Below are 18,726 nucleotides of genomic sequence, written 5' to 3' on the forward strand. Positions count from 1 at the left end.
AGTAGCTTCACATGCTAGGATAAGTTTTGTTCACCATCTCCTATCTGAACTTCTTCATCAAGAGTCCTCACTAGTACCATCCTCCAGAAGCCCTTGGGAAACTGTTGTACTGTCCACACGTGTGCCACCTGGAGCCCTGAAAGACATGGGGCAGTGATGTGGACAAGAATGTCTGTTCCCCAACCCCGACACGCTCAGTCAGCCTTTGTTTCTTGGGTCCCTAAAGGGGGCCCCACCTGAGCCCGGAGTCTCACACTTTATCATCTCCCTAGATCTCTCACATAGGAGAATATCTTGCAGATACTGAACTGGAACTTTAAAAATTCCCCTCTTTGAGTCATATTACCATCAAGACTTGAACATTTTACCTTCAAGTATAAACCGAGAGAGAGAGAACCCTGATGCTGCCCAGAACAGAATTTAGTCAGCATTCATTTTGTGAGCTCTTTAGTGAGCCTGTGGCTTTGTTGGGAGGTCTCTAAATAATGCTTTTTAAAAAAAATATGTTAAGAAGTGGGCTTGGAGACTGGAACAGAAGTTCTCAAATTTTTGTCTCGAGATGCTTTTTAACTCTTAAAAAATTATGGAAGACCTTAAAAAGCTTTTGATTTGTGTGGATTATTGATATTTACTTAATAGAACTTTAAACTGAGAAGTTATAAAATAATTAAATATACAGTCATGTGTCACTTAATGATGGGGCTACATTCTGAGAAATGTGTCATTAGGTGATTTCATCATTATGGGAACATCACAAGGGGACTTATTCAAACCTAGATGGCCTAGCCTATTAGGTATCTAGGTTATATGGTCTAGCCATTGCTCCTCGGCTACAAACTTGTACAACATGTTACTCTACTGAGTACTGTAGGCAGTGGTAGCACAATGGTAATTAAATGTGTATCTAAACATAGAGCAGATACAGTAAAAATATGGTAGGAAAGATTTTTAAAAAGGGCCCATTTGTGTAGGACACTTGCCATGAATGGAGCTTGTGGGACTGGAAGTTGCTCTGGGAGTCAGTGGGTGAGTGGTGAGTGAATGTGAAGGCTTAGAACATTACTGTCCACTACCGTAGATGTTATAAACACTGTACACTTAGGCTACACTAAACTTATTTAAAAACTTTTCTTTCTTCAATAATAAAATAACCTTAGCTCACTGTAAATGTTTTACTTTGTACACTTTTAAATTATTTTAAAACCTTTTAACTTTTTTGTAATAACACTTAGCTTAAAACACATTGTACAGATGTAAGAATATATTTTCTTTATAACCTTATTCTATGAGCTTTTTTCTACTTTTACAATTGTTTATTTTTCTTTGTAAACTTTTTTTTTTGTTAAAAACAAAGACACAAACACACACATTAGCCCAGGCCTGCACAGGGTGAGGATCATCAATATCACCGTCTTCCACTTCCACATCTTGTCCCACTAGACGGTCTTCAGGGGCAATAACATATGTGGAGCTGTCATCTCCCATAACAGAGCCTTCTTCGGCTGAGCACGGTGGCTCACGCCTGTAATCCCAGCACTTTGGAAGGCCGAGGCGGGCATATCACGAGGTCAGGAGATCGAGACCATCCTGGCTAACATGGTGAAACCCCATCTCTACTAAAAAATACAAAAAATTAGCCGGGTGTGGTGGCAGGCGCCTGTAGTCCCAGCTGCTTGGGAGACTGAGGCAGGAGAATGGCATGAACCTGGGAGGCCAAGATTGTGCCACTGCACCCCAGCCTGGGAGACAGAGCAAGACTCAGTCTCAAAAAAAAAAAAAAAAGCTGCCTTCTGGAATACCTACTGAAGGACCTGCCTGAGGGGCTATTTTATAGTTTTTTTTCTTCTTTTGTAAGTAGAAAGAGTACACTCTGAAATAATAACAAAAGTATAGCATAGTAAGTACATAAACCGGTAACCTAGTCATTTGTGATCACTATTAGTATTCCATACTGTACATAATTGTATATGCCAGACTCTCATACAACTGGCAGTGCAGTAGATTTTTTTTGCTCCAGCATCACCATAAACACTTGAGTGATGCATTGTGCTGCAATGTGATGGTTATGATTTTACTCAGCAATAGGAATTTTTTCGGCTTTATTGTAATCTTATATGACTACTGTTGTATATACTGTCTGTCATTGACTAAAATGTTAATGTGGTGCTTGAGTGTAAATTCACTGTAAAATATCAATGATATCAATAAAAATCAATAATAAACCCATTACATGTTACCATAAATAACATATTTTTCTTTTAAAAAACTATATTTTCTGAAACCAGAAAAAAATTAGAGCGGCACTGCTTAACACTTTGCAAATGTCTGGCTTAATAGAAAGCACCTGGATTCTCATGTCTTCTGTGTTCAGTGTTTTCAGATATCACACATCATGTAGCTTCTGGAAAATGGCACTGTATGAATGTCAAAGAATGAGAGTGAAAAGGAAAGTAACATTTTAGTATATGAGAATGGTTTTGATCTTGCAGACCTCTTGAAAAAGGCTTACAGGCCCCATGTTGAGAACTTGTTGACTGTAGCTTGAGTAACTTACTCCATGGGGAGATCTCAGGCTACTATTTAGAGAAAACTGTCCTTGCCAGTCTTGGTGATTGTGGAAAGAATACACAGAGAGCAAGGTAGAAGAGGCAGTGGATGAATACATCCTAATCTCCTTCTGGACCCAAATCCAGCCTTTGTGACTGGGGGAGTTACATTTATCCAGAGGAGTTCCTGGATGATACCTTAGAGGTAAGGTACAGCATGCATGGATGAGGAATGTTTGAGTTTGGCTTTCTTGAGCTGTTCCTTGTACCCAAATGGAGTGGGTAGGACACTGAAGAGGGATGGATAATGAAGTTTGAATGGGAAACTCACCAGAGGGAATCACAGTAGTGGAGATGGAGTGGCCCTGTGACTGAGGGCTGTGGGGCAGACCTCTTGGGACTAGAACCAAGCGGGAACCACAGCCGCTTCTTAGGGCTTCTTGGCAGATGTAAGAATATATTTTTACATTGCTGATGAGCTGGGGCCCAACTGGCAGGGACAACTCCAGTCTCTGTCCAAATGGTGAGAGAACTGAGCATAGGTGCTAGGGGGGCCAGCTACCAGGCATCTGAGATTTACTGCTGGAGGACAAGTGAAAAGACCTGGATGTGGATTTCTCCTTTCTCCCCCCATCAGGAGACCCCTTAGGCTCTACTTTTGCTTACCCTCAGTTGCCATCTTGGAATAAAGCAGGGTGTGGTGGAACAAATCAGAATGGTTGGCTATTTATGTTAAAAAAGGCTAAGTTACCTTTAAAAAATTCAAGTTGATAGATTGACAGAAATTAATGGATTATTGCTGTGGTTTGAATGTGTCTCCTAAATTTGATGTGTTGGAAATGCAATCTCTAAATTTATATGTTGATGGTATTTGGAGGTGAGGCTTTTGGGAGGTAATTATAATTAGGTAAGATTATCAGAGTGGGACCCCTGTAATGGGGCTGGTAGCTTTATAAGAAGAGAGATCTAAACAGCACACTCTTACTGTCACCATGTGAAGCCCTTTGCCAAGTTATGATGCAGCAAGAAGGTCCTCTCCAGATGCCAGCACCATACTCATGACTTACTAGTCCCTAAAACTGTAAGCTAACTGAAACTCTATTATTTATAAATTACCCAGTCTGTGGTATCCTATTATAGCAACACAAATGTACTATGACAATTGTCGTACCTAATGTAGCCTTTTTCTCCTCCTGCTACCTAACATGTTGGAACCTTATGAGTGAGATCAGATAGTTATAGAAAATACAAAGATACTGTATTAGTCCATTTTCACATTGCTATAAAGAAATACCTGAGACTGGGTAATTTATAATGAAAGGGGGTTTAATTGACTCACACTTCAGCATGGCTGAAGAGGCCTCAGGAAACTTACAATTTTGGCAGAAGGCGAAGGAGAAACAAGCACCTTCTTCACAAGGTGGCAGGAAAAAAAGGGAGAGAGTGAAGAGGGAAGAGTCCCTTATAAAACCATCAGATCTCATGAGAAACCACTCACTCACTATCATGAGAAGAGCATGGGGGAAACTGCCCCCATGATCCAATCACCTCCCACCAGGTCCCTCCCTTGACATGTGAGAATGACAAGTTAGTTACTTCCACGATACAGTGGGATACAGGCATTGGATAAATTCTCTAATTTCAAATGGGAGAAATTGGCCAAAACAAAGGGGCTACAGGCCCTATGCAAGTCTGAAATCCAGTGGGGCAGTCATTAAATCTAAAGCTCCAAAATAATCTCCTTTGGCTCTGTGTCTCACATCCGGGGCACACTAATGCAAGAGGTGGGTTCCCACGACCTTGGGCAGCTCTGCCCCTGTGGCTTTGCAGGTACAGCACCCCCCCAGCTGCTTTCATGGGCTAGTGTTGAGTGACTGTGACTTTTCCAGGTGCACGTGCAGGCTGTTGGTGGATCTACCATACTGGGATCTGGAGGACAGTGGCCCTTTATCACAGCTCCACTACGGAGCTGTGTGGGGTCTGCAACCCTACGTTTCCCTTCCATACTGACCTAGCAGAGGTTTTTTTCATGAGGGCTAAACCCCTGCAGCAGACTTCTGCCTGGACAGCTATGTGTTTCCATACATCCTCTGAAACCTAGGCCGAGGTTCCCAAAGCTCAACTCTTATCTTCTGTGCACCTACAGGCCCAACACCACATGGAAGCCCCCAAGACTTGGAGCTTGCAGCCTCTGAAGCAATGGCTTGAGGTGTATGTTGCTCCTTTTAGCCACAGCTGAAGCTGGAGCAGCTGGGATGCAAGGCACCATGTCCCAAGGGTGCACAGAGCATCAGGGCCCTGGGCCCAGCCCACAGAACGATTTTTCCCTCTTAGGCTTCTGGGCCTGTGATGGGAGGGGCTGCCACAAAGTTCTCTGACATGGCCTGGAGACAGTTTCCCCATTGTCTTGGTGATTAACATTCTATGTTACTTATGCAAATTTCTGCACCTGGCTTCAATTCCTCCCCAGAAAATGAGTTTTTCTTTTCTACCACGTGGTCAGGCTGCAGAATTTCCAAACTTTTATGCTCTGTCACCTCTTGAATGCTTTGCTACTTAGAAACTTCTTCTGCCAGATACCCTAAATCAGCTTTCTGAAATTCAAAGTTCCACACTTCTCTAGGGCAGAGGCAAAATGCCACCAGATTCTTTGCTGAAGAATGGCAAGAGTCCCCTTTGCTCTAGTTCTCAAGAAGTTCCTCATCTCCATCTGAGACCATCTCAACCTGGACATCATTGTCCACATCACTATCAGCATTTTGGTCAAAATCATTCAACAAGTTTCTAGGAAGTTCCAAACTTTCCCACCTTTTCCTATCGTCTTCCGAGCCCTCCAAATTGTTCCAGCCTCTCCTCATTACCCAGTTCCAAAGTCACTTGAACGTTTTCAGCACGTTTTCCTTGCCCCAATCTTCTTGTATAATACAAGATACCAATTTCTTGTATTAGTCTGTTTTCACATTGCTATAAAGAATATGTGAGACTGTATAATTTATAAAGAAAATATGTTTAATAGACTCACAGTTCCACATGGTGAAGGAGGCCTCAGGAAAACTATAATAATGGTGGAAGGCAAGTACCTTCTTCACAAGGTGGCAGGAAAAGGAGAATGAGAGTGAACAGGGAAGAACCCGTCAGTGGGTTCTCGAATCTCATGAAATCTCACTGTTATGAGAACAGCATGGGGGAAACTGCCCCATAGTTCAATCACCTCTCATCAGGTTCCTCCCTTGACACATGGGGATTACAACTGATATGAGATTTGGCTGGGGACACAGCCAAATCATATCAGATGCTTGATTTCTCTTTATGTTTGAGTGAATTGTGCTTAAATTAGTAACTGCATGATAGCTCACAATAAGTCCAAGAAGCCTGAAAGAAAGCTATTGTGCCATTTCTTTATTACTTTACCTCTCCTCATGTCTCAATTCCCAAAACTTCTCACTTCCTTTTAACCCCTAACAGTATCCTCATGCATACCACCTTTTGTATATGGAGCCAGCAAGGTTACTGGTCTGCTAATTCCCCATCAAGTTTCTTTGAGTCTGTAATAACTAGATCATTTTGCTGTATCTCCTTTTGTGTGTATATGTGTGTTCATGCTTGCTTATGCATATATAATATTGGAGTATGTATGTTTAGGAGTATGTATGTTATATATGCTTATGCATATATAATTTTAGGAGTATGTTCTCAAAATCTTTGAAATTATCTACATTTTGAGACTCTAAGGTCAAAGAGTTTTCACAGATGAAATAAGGAGTTTGAGTTTTTTCCTGTTATTCTTCTTTCTTCACAAATTTTTGATTTACAGTTCTGGGCCTAATCCATATTACTAATATGATGTACTGGATTTCTGCTGTGAGTCCTTTTAGACCTATTCTTCATTCTATTTCCTGATCCCTACTCTCTGCAGCTGGTAGGAGTTATTTGGAATAGAACAGTAAGCTTCCTTGCTCTCTGGTTCCCTCACCCACTGATTTTCACCAACGGGGTAAACCAGCTGGGCATCAGGGGGAGGGTTAAAAGTGAGGTTGGCTCCCTGACTGCAAAGTTGCCAAGAAGTGACTACATACTTTAAGGTTATGGCTCTGCCAGGTGTCCCTGTCCTCGCAGCCTCCCTCGTCTCTTGTTTCCTTTGACTGCTCTACCTCCTTTAGGCCTGGGGACATTAATGGCCTTCTACTCTTACTAGCCCTAGATACTGCCCTCTCTCTGTGGCTTCCCTACATGTCATTCATAGCTTTGTAAATAGTTTATTGAATATTCCTCTCATTAGGCAGTGAGCCACCTGTTCTCACCAGGAGCATGACTGATATACATGGGCATCTTTAGTTTATCAAACTCAGTTTTCTCAGCAGTAATATAAGTCCCTGTCATCTTATTTACAATGCTGCATCTAGAACCCAGCATCTGAAATTACTTATAGGTTAACTGTATTATTCAATTCTTGAATATAGAGCTTGTATACTTGACTTTTTAAAACCAGGGAAGGGGGAAATCATCAGACCTTATTTCGGGGGCTTGTGTTTGCCCAATTTTTTCCCTTCCTCCCTTCCTTCCTCCTTTATTCCTTCCTCTCCTTTCTCCCTTCTTTTCTTTTGTTCTTCCTTCCTTCTCAAACATGTTTCTCAATCTGGGAAACTACATCCCAATAATCTTGTGTGGATTGGCAATAGTAAAAGAGATTTGAAATAGTTAATGTCATAGAATACTTTTTATTTTCTTTTGAACCAAGATAGAGCTTTTAAGACAGATCTTTCTTATCTTGGATGATAGCAATTCAGTGGCTACAATATTTCAAAGGTCAGGCCTAGTACATGATGGAAAGCTGATGAAAATAGCTTTTGAGCTAAATCTGGGTAAAACTAGTGGTGTAGAACAGTAATTGATAAGAATAGGGTTTTGGCTAGGAACATCTTAAACTTACAGTCAGTTAAAGATAGTGAAATCTGCCCAGGAGAATTGTGAGTCTGAACTGGCTCACAGCAGAGAAACCATCAAATCAAGTTCATCATCCCTTAAATAAAGAGCAAGCATTAGATCTCAGGCTAATATTATAACCGAGACTGTGTAAAAGCTATCTTGAATATTACATGAAGATGACTGTCAAGATAACTGTGTATTCAATAGCACATCAAGGATTTTCTTATTGACAGGAGAAAACACTGGGATGAAATCAGCAGCTGGTGTGATGATGTTTTACGTGTGCTTGGAATGATTCTTCCAAATGTATTCTACTTTGCATTTTACTTCATAGAGGAATTCTTGTTTCTCTTAAGGAGCACAGTAAAAATGAATAAAATAAAGAATCTTAATTTATACCCTCTCAGTGTAGAAACATTGGATATTTAAAATATAGGTCTCATCTATGGAAACTATTTCACTTCAAATAATTTAGAGAGTCGCCAAATTCTTTGAGGGTTGCCTTACTGCTGTTATTGGAAAGTATACCTTGGATTCATTTAACATCTCCAATATCAGTTAAATGCATTTGCTTTCATAAAATTTTGTTCTGGGCTTGCCACTGAATTTGAGAGAAGTCTCCAAATTATTGAATCAGAGACTTCCCCTTCCCTCAGACTCCCCTCATTTTACAATGATAAAAATTCTACCAATTGTTCAAACCAAACACAAATGACAACTTCTCAAGAAGTTTTACCAGATCCCCCAGGTCCTAACTAATTACCCCTTTCCATTTTTTTTTAGCATAAGGTCTCATATATACCTTTACTGAACCCTTATTTCCTTCTACTTTGTAGTATAGAAATATTAAAGAGCTTCTGCATAGCAAAAGAAGCTATCAGTGGAGTAAACAGACAACCTACAGAATGGGAGAAAACTTTTGCAAACTGTGCATCTGACAAAGATCTAATATCTAGCATCTCTAAGTAACTTAAACAAATTTACAAGAAAAAAACAAACCCATTAAAACATGGGCAAAGGACAAGAACAGACATTTTTCAAAAGACCTACATGCAGCCAACAATCATATGAAGAAAAACTCAATGTCACACTGATCGATAGAGAAATGCAAATCAAAACCAAAGTGAGACACCATCTCATACCAATCAGAATGACTATTATTAAAAAGTCAAAAAATAACAGATGCTGGTGAGGTTGTGGAGAAAAAAGGAACACTTTTACACAGTTGGTAGGAATGTATATTCAATTATTGTGGAAGATGGTGTGGTGATTCCTCAAATGTAAGCTTCTTTAATGTAAGTTACTTATTTACTTTTCAAAAAATCTAGTAATAGCTTTCTGGTGCTTAATCAGACTTGCTGAATAAATACATTTGATTTAGTAGACAACTCTTTAAAAAAACATACTCTTAAGTACTGTGCTCAATGATAAGGAAATGTTCTAAGCTAGTTACAGATAGACCTTAAGTGCTTAGCACTCTATCTGACTTTAAAAGAAAAAGCACTTTGGAGTATATACATAAAGGAATTTCCCTTTTTAATTGGAAAAAACCCAATGAAGTTGTGAGGAATTTTGAAGTTGATAGACTGTTCATGCAAAGGAAGATTCGTTTGAATTACCTTTGTTTTCAACAGGTTGAGGGAACTTGAAATTTGTTAATGATAATACAGGTTAGAACATTCTAACTAGCAACAGTTTCCTTGTTTGAAACCACTCTTTGGTGCACGGTTTTCATGCACAGCATGCAAATGCATGTCATGTTCATAAATCCAATCACAAATGATGGTTTTACGACCAAACTGTATTTCTTCCAAACAAAGTGGCAGTAATATTTTTAAAAATCTGCAAGCCCTTTGAGAGTCTTCAAAAAGAATTTCATCATCTTTTCTCATTGAAATGAAGATATTTATAACTGAGAGGATGCTGTATTGCCACTATGGGGAAGAATTGCATTCCTCACCTAAAATATAGCCACCAATAGTGTACATGTTTTGCATTTAGCATTCAAAATATATGGGGAACAAGATCTAAGTAGATGCAGTAGGATCTAGAAATTAGCCTAAGTCAGCTCTGGAGACCAGATTTAGGGAGGACTGTAAATCATACCCTTGGAATGCAACATTACTATTCAGAATACTCTAAAACGTACTATGGATCAGAAACCTATTTCTTAGCCTACAAGTTATTTGTTCTCTAGGTTGTGTCAGACCCTCTGTGATTTCATAAAGGTATGCTATTCAGGTTTGAAGGCCATTTTAGGATTTTTCTGTAAACACTGAGTTTCATAGATACAAAGTTCCCTGAGGGTCTATGGGTCTACAACTGTGTTTTCGTGACGATGAAACATAAAGATTGAGGGATATTCTTTTCCAAGGTGCTTTCCTCCCACTAATTCCTGGTAGGGGATAAGCTTTTAAAAGGTTTTCTTTTTCTTTTCTGTCCTATGAAAAGCCATATTGTACATTCCCAGCGTAACTTCTAGGGACATTTACACCATAGTTTTGAAGAGCTCATAGTGATTTCAACACTTCAGCAAAGGGCACAGTGAAACAATATTTTGGAAGACATCTTCATCAATTTATTGACCAGTGGAACCTCTGTCTTCAACAGAGGCCTACGATTTAGATGAGCTCTGTTGAAAATGCAGCAGTACTGTGTAGCCTCCTCTATGGGCCTGCTAGAACTGTCAAAAAATAATCAAGATTATGGGAGAGTGAGCTCTGATAATGGCCCTGAAATTTCCTTTAAGATGACGCTTCCTCACATAGACTCTGTGCTCAGAATCCTGAATTCTGTAAGTGGTGCACAGGTGTAATATTCACTCACATGGCAGATGTGAGTGTCTGAATCTACCTACTTATCTTCTGGAGCAGTGTTCTGTGTTAATGGCCACACTGGCAAAAGTGTTCTGTCATTAATTTGTTCAAGGGATGCTTTCTGAGCATCAGTTGTGGAGCAGGCATGCTCTCATGCTGTGGCTGCATAGTGACCAAGTCCAAGTCTCCGTCCTCCTGGGGTGTGTGTACTTCTAGTGGAAGAGCAAAGCAATACACAGAGAAAGAAACAAATTCTGGAGAGTGGTAAGTGCTATGAAGAAAAATAAATAGGTCGAGGTTTTGTGTTCGGGAGGTCGTGGGAGTTGCCTCAGACTGTACGTAACATCTCTACTGTGGTCATATATTTTATTTGAAACTACTTTTTAATTTGGGGCATCCAGGGAATACTGTCTCAATGCCGAAGGGGTCTACTTGGCCTGTGATACATGTCTGCTTTGGTTTCTGTTGGGAAGTACCATGAGAACCCTCTATATAAACTCTGCATAGATTCCACAGCAGTATTCAGGATGGCAGTGATGCAGCAGGTAGCAGAGCTCTGCAGTCCAAACATCAGTATCCTGCTTAGACTGTTGATTACATTTGTGAAATGTAAATCTCTGAGCAGTGACTCCTGGGATTGACTAGAAATACACTTTCAAGATCCTTAGTAAGAAATGTGCCTTTTAAGGATTCTTGAAAAGATCAGGGGAGAATCCCTTCTCTTATTCAATTAATTGATTCTTTTATAAGGCAGTGAGTCAAAATGTTCAGAATTTTAGGTGGCAGAAATTATCCAAAGGGATTTTCAAAAATATCCCTTTTGTTTACTACGCAAAATAATGTTAAGTAGGAATTAAATAAAACTCACACTGTTTTCTCAGCTCTCTGCTGCTGAGGTGTCTTTCTCTTCCCACGCCCATCTCTCCATCTCTCCATTTTAGGGCATTCAAGTGGCATAACTTGATGACTGTTTGTGGAGGGGCAGTCATCTGCAGCTTGCATGGAAGACAACCATGACATCCAGTTACAATTAAAATATGGTGTCCTGATTATTCAATAGAAATATTGTTGTCATATATCCAGACAGAAAACAAGACAGAGGAACTCTGTGGAACATCTCATGCTTCCTTTTCTTTCCTTTGTTGCAACTTATTATATAGTTTCTTTTAAGATGAAATGAATCAAGGCCCTGTTGTACCAAGCTTAACTATCATTATTGGTGGTAATTCACCAAGCTCATCTTATTCCACATGCAAACACACAAGACTTTTGGCCTGTAGGGCAGGACTTTTCAGTGGTTTTAAGATTGAGACTCTGTGAGGGAGTTTCTTACAGCTCTCTTTGGGCTTCACAGATCTTCAGGGACAAAGTTGGCTGTTACTCTGAATCTTTATTCTTGCTTGTGAGTAGAACATGTCAAAGAATATCAGCATTTGAATTCCCAAAGTAAACTCACTGACATCAGCTTTTGATCGTATGCCCCCAAGTTTTAGAGTGGAGACTAGAGTCAAGTGCTTACTGCTCTTGGTACTAGAGTCATATACAGTCTTGACTGTTGACATGCATATTATTTCCTCTTGTACTGATTTATTTGTCTTCATTGGGGAAAATTGGGGAAAATTATTCTGCTGATTTCACTTTTACTCCATTTGCATCCTTGGAGGATCAGAGTAAAGTGAGAAGAAAACAAAAATTAAACCAATGGGACCTCCCTGTACAAAACGCTGACTATCAAATTGCCATGAGATTTAGGTCTCATTTTCTTTAAAGGTGTCCATTGTTTTGTTCTTGTACTTCCACAGTTCAAATCATATTTCATTGAAAAACTATCCGGATTACAACTGAGATACTTGAACATCATAATTTTTTTAAATCCAGGGAAATTTCCTGAGGAATAAATTGGGAAATAAAACAGACTCTTACGAAACAGTTATGCAGTATTGTTAATTTTTTCTTTTTGTTTCACCAGAAGAGGAATGCTAAAAGAAGCTTAATATTTTGATGGGGTCAATCTCAAAATGCTTTTTAAAGATGTGGGGTGGCCGGATGTGGTGGTTCATGCCTGTAATCCCAGCACTTTGGGAGGCTGAGGTGGGCAGATCACGAGGTCAAGAGATCGAGACCATCCTGGCCAACATGGTGAAACCCAGTCTCTACTAAAAATACAAAAATTAGCTGGGCATGGTGGCGCGGGCATGGTGGTGCACACCTGGTGTCCCAGCTACTCAGGAGGCTGAGGCAGGAGAATCGCTTGAACCCAGAAGGTGGAGGTTGCAATGAACCAAGATCATGCCACTGCACTCCAGCCTGGCGGCAGAGCAAGACTCCATCTCAAAAAAAAAAAAAAAAAAAAAAGAAAAAAAAAGATGTAGGCTAACAATACAGCTTATATAGTTTGGAAATCCATTTATCAATTATGAAATTTTAATATTTTCACCTTTTGTAGAAACATTAACACTCCATGACACACAGTAGAGAGAAGCGGTAAACCTATCCACACTGAGAACTAGGAAAGAGGATTTAAAAAAAATCTTTCATCCAAGTAAATTGGTATAACATGAAATTGATATGAGATATAAGTATGGCTATCTTGTACTTTTTTCTGAAGAATTATTTCATATTAGAAAAAAAGAATACTTGTCACATTAATTTCAGTCATGTTCCAAGATTATCAGGCACAGTGAGATTTTTCATGTGGGCCAAACAATTTGTTCCTATCTATACTGTTAAGAGAAGAAATTCTCTGCAAGGCTTCAGTATTTGAATCTGGATTTTAGAAACTTATCCTATTAACTTCTATAGATAGAAGTACCTTTTTTGCTTTTTTTTTCTTAGTGAAATTTTTGTTTATATAACTGGCCTTGGATATCTTGGCTCCCTGTTTAAAATGAAATTTAAAAAAAAGAAAGCAGTGTAATTTTTATGTGATTGTATTAGGCTTTAATTCAACTCAACTCTGCTTTATTTGAAACAACAGAACTATGAAAGTTAGTCAATACATATGATTGCATTATCCTGAGGGAGTTTCAGTAATGTAATAAAATTGAAATAAGTTTTATCTGAAAAAAGAAACATGAGAATTTATAAATTATAAAGCCTAACAGAAAATTCAAAAACGATTAGTGTTGTATAGTTTTCCAACAGGTGGATTGTATAAATGAAGCATATATATATATATATTTTTAAATGAACCATACATATGTAAAAATATGTACACAGGTATTCCACTTGAAGTAGCAGGGGTTCAAAACAAAGATTCACTCTGAGAAAAAAAGTGTGCAATTTTGAATAGAATGATCTAAAGAATTCAGACTGAGAACCAACAGCATATTGAATCAGGATTATGGCCCAGATAGGGGCTGGGGATGTAGGAACTAGAGCCAGAGACCTACGTATAAGATGTCGGTGTCAGTAGGGAGGCAAAGTTATAAACCAGCAATTCATGCAGAAATTCAATGAAAAAAAATGTCAGCCACGAGATCTCAAGTGGGTCAGGTATCATGAATAAGGGATCATGGATCAAGGGTCCAATGTAGGAGGTGTACTGTCAACAGAAAAGTTGCAAGAATTGCAAACAAAAAACACCACCAAAACCCCTCCTGTTTATCCTATATCCAAGTTCAGCATTTTAAAACATTTTGCCACATTTGTTTTATTGTTTCTCTGTGTGTGTGTGTGTATATATATAATTAATATATACACACATATATATTGTATATAGTTTATGTGTATATGTATATAGTTTATGTATATGTATATGTATATATTGTATATAGTTTAGAAATAGATACACACCCCACATACACATACATGTGTATATGTACTCACATATGTACGTGTATATGAATATGTGTATGCATATGTATTATATATGTATGTGGGGTGGTTGGGATGTATGTGTGTGTGCATGTGTGTTTCTAAACTACTTGAAAATAACTTAGAGACATCATACTAGCTTCCCCCTAATTATTTCCTAAGAGTAAGAACAAGGACATTCACTTATGTAGCCATAGCACTGTTATTAAGATCAGAAAATTAACACTGATTATAATACTGTTTTCAACTATACCTACTTTATTCAATTTTCACCAATTGCCATTCTTCAGGGTATGTTTTTCCTGTGCTGTAGGATTCAATTCAAGGTTACGCGTTGCATTTAGTTTTCATCTCTCTCTGTTCTTCCTCTCTCTTTTTCTGGCAATTTTATTTTAATTAGGGGGAATAACTTTTTAATTGGGGGGGGAACTTGTAATTTTGATATAATTTGCAACTTCTAGAAAAACACAAAAATATGAAGGATTTCTATATACTTTACTCAGATTTCCTAATTGTTTATATATTTATATTTACACATATATGTATGTGTGTGTATATGCATGTGTGTATATATATGTAAATATGCAGGATGGTGAGGTCAGATGAAATAAGCTAGAACTATGTAAGGCAAAAATCAGAGGCACTTCATGATCTCTGAATGAATTAACATTTATTAAACTATGTTTTATATATGGTTTTCAGTACTCTGCGTCTACTTTCATGAAATTCTGTGAATCAAGAAAGCAACTTTATAATGTTGATGGGAACCCAGAGCTCAGGCTCTATGGAGAAGCCACAGGGCAGTCTTATGATTCAGCCTCTGCCAACCCAAGGTTCTAAATTATAGGCTGCAGCAAAGGTAACACAAAGAACATTAGAATGCTGGCACAAAGAAGTCTTTTTAGACTTTTCTTTTGGTATATTAAAACTTCTCCAGAGTTAATAAATAAATTCATGAAGTCAGAGAGGACACAGAGTCTCCATGTAAAGTAGTTGGGCAAAGATTGAATACTTTTGGGTCTAGTCATAGCCTCAATTAAACTCCAGGAGCCTTAGTTGAAGCAGCCTTCTTGAAGGTCATTTTCTATTGCTGACAATAGATAGGAGTCTGTTGGAATACTGAAGATTCAGCAGATACTGTATTTGGTATGTGCTAATTTACTGGAGCTGTATGATCTGATCTCATCAAGAAACTTTTGGATTTGTCACTGGGCTGATTCAGATAAGCTAAATTCCCTTCAGCAAGACAAAAGAGGAAGTCATTTATGTAAGCAGAGATTCATTTTAGACTGACTCAGTTTTCTGAGATGGAGGCTGAGGACTTGAAAGATGCAGTTCCCACTAAATTCCACAAGCTGAAGCAGACACGAGTGAAAAAGTGACTGGCACATAGTAGGAGCTAAAGTTATTCTTGTTAAAATTATACTCTGATGTTGCATCACCTTTAAGTCTGCTTCCGATTTTTTTAAGAGGCTAATCATGTAAGGATGTGGTGGGATATTAATTGTTTCACTCACTGACTGCTTACCTGTTTTACATTTTCACAGTTGGTGAGGTTGAAGAGAAGTGAAAGGAAATGAGGCCCTAGCCTGCCAATTTTCTATTTATTACCAACCTGGATTTGTGACTTAGTGGGACTTGAGTATTAAACAGCTGTTTGACAATGTCTTGGGTTTAGAGGTGCATTGATTTTTGCAATCCCTGCTCTACCAATACCTTGAATAACAGATAATATGTTTTGTTTGTGGAACTCTGTCACTTTAATTCTCTTGAAGTGTTTTGTAATCTGAGCCATTTTTGCTTGCTGGCATGTATTTTCTCCCAAGAATTTCTGTTTTTTAACCCCACTTCTTTTAGGCTCTTGTTATTTATCTTGTAGTTTTCATAATGAGGCCATCTATTAAGATTTAAGTCAACCATTTCGTGAAAGAAAAAAAAAAACATGCAAGAAGAAAATATATGTCTACAGAGCCAGGATTGAATCTTCTACCTCTGATATCCCTAAAGCACTTGTAAGTTCTTAGTCCATACTTGTTTATGATACAAATATAAATCAAGGGCCACCCATAGGCCACGGAAATTACACATCCCTAGGGTAGTCTTGAGTTTTCTCACAATTGACTTGCTCTATTATTTCACATAGAAAACATCTTTAATGTGGAAGGGGAAACTTTGGTCCTATGGAACTGTGCTATCTTTTCATCTGGAGCACTTCTCATACTCAGAGCCAAAAAAAGATTTATATCTAATTCTGGATGACAAAGGCAAGACTACAGTCACCCAGGGGAAATTAGGCTTAAATCTTCCACTGTTTTTTTCATAAATAGTGAATATGGTCACTAACACTTAGATTTTTAAAATGTCAGATGCTATTTCAATGTAAAGGAACATTGGAATGTACCTGTACCTCACGTAAGGAATCCTGTAAAGATTTTCTAAGTATCCTAAATGCCCCTGCCTAAAAGTTTTACATTTTTAGATTTGATCTTGGCCATCAAAGGTTTAGCACTAAGCAGAATGCATGACAATGACAAGACCATAGAATATAAAAATATTTCTCAAGTTTAAGCACCACATTTTATAATTTTAATCAAGGAAATCAAAGCATATTTGAACAATCTTTGATCCATAAAGAGTCATTGTGTGGATGGAATCTTTAAGAAAAGAATCCCCATAATAACTCCATCTGGTGCCAGGGAATATAATACAGTTTCAAGCAGCTATCATGAGGATTCTTGGGAAATCTTTAAAGAATTTCTGATCTCATGACAAATGTGTAATCACTATCTGTCACCATTTTAGATGTGGGATAGCAAATGGGAGCCAGAAGTATGAAAGGAAAGGCCCAGAATATGTGTATGAAGCTGTTTGGAAACTGTATGAAAGAACTTATCACCTTGGAAAGAATAGTCATTTCAGAAACTAGAAAGTAATGGTTACCAATAAAGCAGCTGGATCAATAATGCAACTGCACAGCAACATCACCACCACCACCATCACCACCAAGGAAGATCATAGTCACCCCAGGGACAAGATCAGGTGTTGAACCTGTGTGTTAGATTGTTGATAGAGCACTCTTGATTAAGGTGGAAGGAGCATGGGACTGTGGCTCCCCTGCCTGAATGAATTGTCCCATTCTAAGAAGTATTTTGCTTACACAGGTGGCATTAAAAAATAAAGAAGTAGATACATAGAAAGACAGATGGACAGATAGTTAGATAGATAGACACACAGAGAGAGAGAGAGAGAGAGAGAGCGAGCAGGCAGCAGGCATGTGTTGGCCACTAATTTTTCTAGGTCAGATTTACCACCTGGCCTCTGTGCAATAAAAATTTGATACGTAGGACAGTGGTTGAGCTTTTTTCCTTGGCTTGGTATCAAAAAAGACTGTTTAAGTAGTTCTTAGAGGTGAATAAATAGTTCCTGTCAAGCGGGTACTTGATTTAGAAAAAAACCCATATTTTTCACTCTTACCTCCATAGATAGAAGTATCATTGAGAAAAGAACATTTGGGAATTCTGGATTATACTAGCTTGCTTTCTCAATTATCTTCATTCAGCAGGCAATTCTAATTTTATATTCTTTTGGAAGGCCTGATTTAAGAATCCAGTTTCCTTTAAAAAAAAAAAAAAACAGTAAACAATTTTAAGATATCTCATGAGAGTTAAACTTTTTATCAATAATGAAAAAATATATGTACAGATACAGAGAGATGGAGAGAGAAATGGAAGACTTTATCTTTACCAAAATTTATTATCAAATTATGCCTAGTTAATTTACATATGAAACTATGAGCAGACACATTGTTGGAGAAGTAGAGAAGTTCCTCTGTGAGAGACTTCCTGTATATTCTTGTATGTCATGGTCAGAATGCATTTTAAATAATAGTTGAAGTAAAAACACATTTTAAGTAAAAACACAACTTATAATTTAAGTTTCTTCTAAAAGTTCTAGGCAAAAAATGTATACATTAGAAAGAGAAGCAAAGTTATCTATATGTACTATAAGAATAAAAGTGTGATGTAAATCAAAGACTTTCTTGCATATATGGAAGGATAAACATGTTTAATGTTGTGGTGAAGTATATGCGGACTTCCTAAACAATGATATTTACAGGCACATTTTTAAATAAAAAATATTTCCTTCTTACCAATAAAAACACTCATTAACACTTGACAGTAAAGTTATCTTTGCCAGACTCTCTTCTTGCTGTGTAGTTTAAAATCCGAGACAGAATTGATGTAAACATTCTCACCACAGAACCTACAAGTTTGGTGATACAATAATGGAAATAGTAAAACAATGTTTGAGGTGAGAAACAGCAGGATTCTGACGGAAAGATTTCCTGTTGATACAGGGTAATAATGTAAAGAAGGATTGTTTATCTCATTTTCAACGAAGGAAGACTTTCATGGAGGAGGCCAAAATCAGCAACATCTTCTGTCAAGAAGTGATGAATGCTTTCCAACATAAGAGAGATTTTGCAACAGAATTTTTCTTGTGTTTGTCTGTTTAATATAGAGATTTATGACTCATTATAATGATTTAAAAATTGATATTTTCATTCTGTCACCTGATACTTTTAGAAAATAAGAATGTGGCCTCTGACTGACCCCAACCAT

At 38.0% G+C, this 18,726-nt stretch overlaps 1 long non-coding RNA gene across 1 annotated transcript; it reads right to left on the reverse strand.

Moving 5' to 3' along the window:
- LOC139359092 (uncharacterized) lies at positions 1-18,339 on the reverse strand. Its single transcript, XR_011614741.1, has 3 exons — positions 18,255-18,339; positions 17,579-17,718; positions 1-136 (listed from the first exon to the last, which is right to left on the reverse strand). It is a non-coding gene; the product is annotated as an uncharacterized lncRNA (long non-coding RNA).
- Positions 18,340-18,726: the final 387 nt, after the last annotated feature.

This window comes from Macaca nemestrina, chromosome 16 (genome assembly GCF_043159975.1).
Source record: "Macaca nemestrina isolate mMacNem1 chromosome 16, mMacNem.hap1, whole genome shotgun sequence".
In the NCBI taxonomy this organism is placed as follows: Eukaryota; Metazoa; Chordata; class Mammalia; order Primates; family Cercopithecidae; genus Macaca; species Macaca nemestrina.